Consider the following 6,000-nt stretch of genomic DNA (forward strand, 5'->3'; position numbering starts at 1 on the left):
ATAGAGCTTATTCAGCCCTTCCTGGAGCAGCCTCCCCTCTCTCCTCACCTTTTTCTGACGTTCAAGACAATATAACCTCGTTTCTCTTTTAATTTTCTTTTTAATCTGCTCCCACCAATCCAACGCGGGAACATGCCGTTGCCTTTCTTCCCGCCACCTGTTCAAATTCAAACTCATGCGATCCACATACTCTCTCTCTCTTCCAACACCTCAACATTCATTCTCCAAACACCCTTCCCATACATTCCTCTTGCCAGGCTCAAATCCACTTCCACAATATTGTGATCTGAAAGCCAGGCCGGATGAGTGGTTACTCCACCAACTGCCACCTCCCTGGATACAAAAACATAATCAAGGCGCTTCGCTACACCCGCTGTGTTTCTCCAGGTAGGCACCACCCCTTTTGCTTGAAATCGCACTGCACTGTCAACTAAATTGAAGCGCGTCAATAGTGTGCGCAGCTGCTTTGCCCCTGCCTCTTCCTTATTAATGAGGTCAACATTAAAATCTCCACCAATAACCAGAAACCTATTCGTGGCACACAATGGGAACAGCTCTTTAAAAAATCATTGACCCTACATCATTGACCCTACAGCAGGAGCATAGACACACACGACTCTAAAGTTACACTCGCCAAAACTCAAATCAACACTTAAAGCTCTTCCCGGCACCACTACAACACTCCCTTCAACCAAAACATCCCGATTTCCAATCAACACACCCACACCCGATGAGTGAACCCCACCCACACTCCACCTAGAATCACCTCTATCCCACTCACGCGCAAAACCAACCACATCCCCACCACTCTTCAGGTGAACCTCCTGCAAAAGACAGACACAAAAATCAAAAGTCCTCAAAGACCGAAAGACCGCCGTCCCCCGGTGCCCGACGCAAGGATCTCCATGCCCACAAGTGGCCACTCCACATCTGTTCTTCCCATTTATCTATGATGGCCATCGCCGCTATGTAAGCGTCCCGCACTTCCGGTTCTTGATAACCGCTCACAGCCAATTTTGTGATTCTCCTAGCCGTTCCGTTGTTCTCGAGTTTCACTCCCGGAAATCTTCTGGGTATGTTTTTGAGTCCACCCGCCTTGTTCGGGAACCTCACATTTCCGTTCTGCCATTCACACTTTTTAAAAAAAAAACTGACGAGGCATCCAACTTTTTCACATACCTTCCTTCCTTTCTGTACACCCCCGCAGCAAAGGCTTCCTTTGCCTTCCCAGCGCTGTTCCTCCACTGCTTTACTAAATCAGAGAAAAGGTACTTTTTTGAACCTATCTCTGAGTGGGTTCTTCCATACAGATGCAGCCATTCAAAGTGTGCGGTACAGACACGTACCGCAGGTAAGATGACACGGGGTACCGCGGTGCATGATTGGTTGACCGACAGGGGCACTCGTGATCCGTTGGTCTGTCGTAGAAAGACTTACTGTAAACGTCTTTACTGTGCCTGTTGTAGATATTGAATTTTACCACTGAAGGGAAATCTTAGTAGCTGAGCATAAAAAGAATAGGAGCATACTGTAACGCGTGTGAAGGCCATAAACGATATTAATTTTGGAACGTAAACATACAGTATATAGCTGGTCTGGGTACTTTAAAGAAAAAAATACACACCAGTATTCCATTTCTCCCTAAACATTGTAAGCTTCGAAGTCTTTAACTAACGTGATACCGGAGTCAACAAGCATCCTTTTAGAATTTGATTAAAAGGGAATATAATATGGAATCGCGTATCTCAAGAATTTAATAACGGTATGATTATATCCGTGTACTGCGGCAGGGCTGTGTAGGGCTGTTTCGCCTGCCTGTTCATGCGAGCTGTCTTGTAGCCTACTGGTCTAGGTGCGTGACTACCAACTGGCAGGTTGTGTGTTCAAATCCAGCTGGTGCTGGACTTTTCATTTTTATTTATTTATTTTTTAATCGCGTAACAAACATATTACTGTATGCAAACTGTACTGTATACAGTATGTATATGTATATTTAATGTCTTAACTGTGCCCGTTTAATTGAATTTAAAAAAAATATTTAAAACACGAACATTAAGCTGTTTACATCTTCCGCCTGAGAACAGTCACCCGTTGCTACCCAACGCAGAATGGTGATTAGCTGACACCATCTGACACCCCTCTGATTGGAGAAAAAAGACGTGCTGGTTTGCTATACATACTGTACCAGGAAGAGGATTTCTTTCTATTCAAAACGTGTATTTTAAAAGTTTAAGAAGTAAAAACCTTACAGCGTACACAGATTTCTAAACTGATCAGGATCGTTATCTTTGTCTTATGCATAATAATGTTCACTGCTCTGTCCAGCAAATTAATAATAAACTTTATTTTATATAGCGTTTTAAACGAATAAGTAATTAGATTGCTCATAAACCTAATCACTTGCTTTTTCTTTTTATTTAGATATTAAACTGATAAGAACAGATTTTTTTATATTTTATTAGAAAACAGTACAAAAAACAGTGCTTAAAAGTTTATTCTACCCACCACCTTTAACACCACGTGATCAAGTCCTTCCATCTTTCCCGTGCAGCAGCAAAACCCCATCAGAAGACGTCCCATTTGATCCTTCGTGAAATGTCCCTTTTAACCCGCTTCAGGATTCCTGGAAAAGACCTCTCCACGCCATGTTTTACCAGCTCAGTCCTCGCCTCCCATACGTACAGCTTGGTCAGGCTGATGAAAAACCACAGAAGAAAAGCTGTGTTCCACTTCAGGGAACCGGCCACACCCTTCATCACCATGTTTAGAGTCAAGAGGGACCCCAGGCCTACCTGCGCGTATAGGTGCTGGCTGGAACTCCACACCCTCTGCACAAACCCGCACTCCCAGAAGACGTGATTAACAGTTTCTTCCCCTGTGCAGCCGTGCCTCGGGCACTGGCTCTGTTTTGATAATCCAAGCGAGTACATGACAGCCCTGACCGCCTTTCGACCCCACACGCCGAGCCAGTTCAGGTCTTTTAGTCTGTTGTCCAGGCCCTTTGGTTGGGCCTGCTGCCAGATGTCGCTGGGCACACCCAGGAGCGCTGGCCTGTCTGGTGCTGTAACTACCTGGTACATCCGTCTATGGCTCAGCGCTATGTCTTTGTCCCGTACCTCTGGATGTGCCCGCAGCCACTGCACTGCGTGGCAGTAGTGCAGTGGGAGATGCTCGGCCTTTGGGGTCGCGTTCGTCCAGGCGGGCAGGTGTCTCATACTCGCTGCCAGCCAGAGGCTCACGAACCGGCCGCACAGGTGGGGCGGGTTACCGTGCAGGATGATGCACAGGTTGGCAACGAAAACACAGTCAAGCTTCACTGGAAAGTTCGGGATCCCTCTGCCTCCTTCCATGATAGGTCTGTACATATCCGTTCGTATGAGTGGCCCCAAACAAATGTGAAAACTGTTCTGACCAGCTCTTTCCTTTTTCTCGTAGGTAGGGGGTACACTACTGCCAGGTGAACCAACAAGGGCAGGATCTCCACCTTCAGCACCAGCGCCTTCCCTATCCATGTCAGGGATCGTTGCTGCCAAAGGCCCAGCTTTTGCTTGATCTTCCGGAACCTGGCCTCCCAGTTCAGTCCTGAGGGGTCCAAGGTGTGAAACAGGACCCCCAGGATTTTCACCGGGTCCATTGTCCAGTGTCATGTCGTCAGCGTAGGCTGCGATTTTAGCTTCCTGCCCACCTCCACCTGGCACTTTAATTCCTGTCACGCCGGGGTCCTTCCACAACTGGTCCAGTAAAAGCTCGAGGAAGATGACATACAGCAGGGGCGAGAGTGGACAGCCCTGTCGCACACCACACCTTACCGGAATCCTCCTCCCTACTGCTCCGTTGATGCTTACCCGGGACGCTGCACCGTTGTAGAGTGCTTCAATCCACCTGACAAACCCGTCAGGCAGACCCTTCTTCCTCAGGAGTGCCCACAGGATCCCATGATGGACCCGGTCGAACGCCTTCGCTTGGTCTAGGCTCACCAGCATGAGCGGCAGGCCTCCTCCACCCAGGCGATAGTGTCCCGGATCAGCTGCAGGGTCCAGCTGATCTTTCGGCCTGCCACGCCACATGTCTGGTCTGCCCCGACCAGCGCCGGCATCACCGTTCTCAGGCGGCCGCCCAGCACCCTTGCCAAGATCTTATAGTCCGTGCACAGGAGCTGGATCAGAGACACGACGCCGGTCTTCATAGAGAGGCCCAGTTCATTGCTGTCCAGGGCCTCGTTGAAGACCTGCACCAGAAAAGGCTCCAGTTGGTCCCAGAAGGTACAGTAGAATTCCGCTGGTAGGCCGTCGACTCCGGGGACGGTACCCTTCTTTAAACCGAGCAATGCTGTTTTTATTTCCGCCCCCGTCGCAGGCCCAACCAGTGAGGCGGGGTCGTCCACCGCCTTCTCCACACCCTCCAGGACCCTCTCCTTAATGCTGGCGTCGATTTCCTTCTCCTGGAACAAGGCTGTGTAGAACCCTGTGGCACACTCCAACATCCCGGGTAAGTCCGTGGCTGCAGTCCTATCTTCGCGCCGTATGCTTTCGAAGCAGCTGCGCTCCTGCTGCCTTCTCACGGCGCTGAAGAATTGGGGTGAGCACTCTTCTTCTCCCTCCTTCCAAACTCCCCGCAGCCTGAAAAGGAAGTTCTTTGCTCTCTGCAGCCACTTGTCCCTAAGCAGGCTCCTGACGTTGGCAATCTTCTCGCCGTTAAGGCACCCCCTGGTTCAGCTGCTCATACAGTGCTTCTAGCTCTTCTTGGAGCTGGGCGCACTGGCATTCCTCCAGACTCCACCGGATCCAGCAGTATCGCCTGGTGACCATTGCGAGAGTCTGTTTGCACGATTCCCACCAGTGCACCGCAGAGCTAAAGAGCTCCCTTCTCTTCTCCAGGTCTTTCAGCACTGCCTCGATCTTCCTTCGGTATCTCTCCTCATGAAGAACTTGTTTGTTCAGCTTCCAGTACCCAGCCTGGAAGCGCGGGTCCTCAACACCGAAGGAGACCGTGAGCAGCCGATGGTCCGAGAACCAGGTAGGGGTCACTTGCCTGCTTAGCGTTGTCCACTTCACAGTAGAGAGGATGTAGTCGAGGCGTCGAAAACTCCCTCTTCCATTGTCCCAGGTGTGGTGTGCAACGTTCTTAAACCCGTCTCGAAGGCCGAAATCCGCGATCAAGGACCTCAACAGATGAACTCCCTGGCCGTGCGGGTCTCCCAGGTCGATGTTGAAGTCGCCGCCTACAATCAGCTCTCTGTTGGTGTACAGCACGGGCTCCAGGTCTTTCAAAAAGGTGCCCTGCTGCCTTCTGTCTGCTGGGGCGTACACGTTAACCAGCCTTATCTTCACTCCCCTCCAGGTTCCGTCCACCACCAGCAGACGTCCGGGAATTACTGAGCTGACTGTTTGGGCGGCGAACCCTGGCAAGCCGCACAGGATACCCACACCAGAGGAGTTCACCCCTCCGACGCTGGAATCGGGTGAGCTCGCCGTCCCTGCTGTACTCTCCGAGCTGCCATCCTCCGTGTCCATATACTGGCACAAGGGGCTGTCCAGGGACTCTCGTTCCGGAGTTGGTGTTTCAGGCAGGCAGGCGACTATGGGGCTGCCATCGTCCGTTACGTTGGCCGACACTGAGTAGACGGCCATCGTTGCCATTCCTGACCCCTGCCCTGGGGGGAGAGATTCCGAGGTGCTTTCGGCCTCGGAGTCACTCAAGGCCGACAAAACTCCCTCCTCCTCTTCCATCCCCTCAGAGTCTGCGAGGTCTCCCGGGTCTTCCTCCTGGCCTTCCTCCTCGGCCGTCCTCTTTTTTTTCTCCTGCGTCTCTTGCTGATGCTTTTTCGCCCGCTGCAACTTCGTCCTCCTCTTCTTTCCTGCGCTCTGCAGGGTTACCATCCCCTCCTCCTCTGTTGGCGTTGGTGCTGGTGTTGCAGTTCTTCCCCCGCCCTTCAGGGGGCACCCCTTCTTCACCACCTCCGCCCAGGTTCCGGCCCCTCCGTCTGCTCCCCGCGATGTT

The sequence above is a fragment of the Lepisosteus platostomus genome, chromosome 15, assembly GCF_059453375.1.
Source record: "Lepisosteus platostomus isolate fLepPlt1 chromosome 15, fLepPlt1.hap1, whole genome shotgun sequence".
In the NCBI taxonomy this organism is placed as follows: Eukaryota; Metazoa; Chordata; class Actinopteri; order Semionotiformes; family Lepisosteidae; genus Lepisosteus; species Lepisosteus platostomus.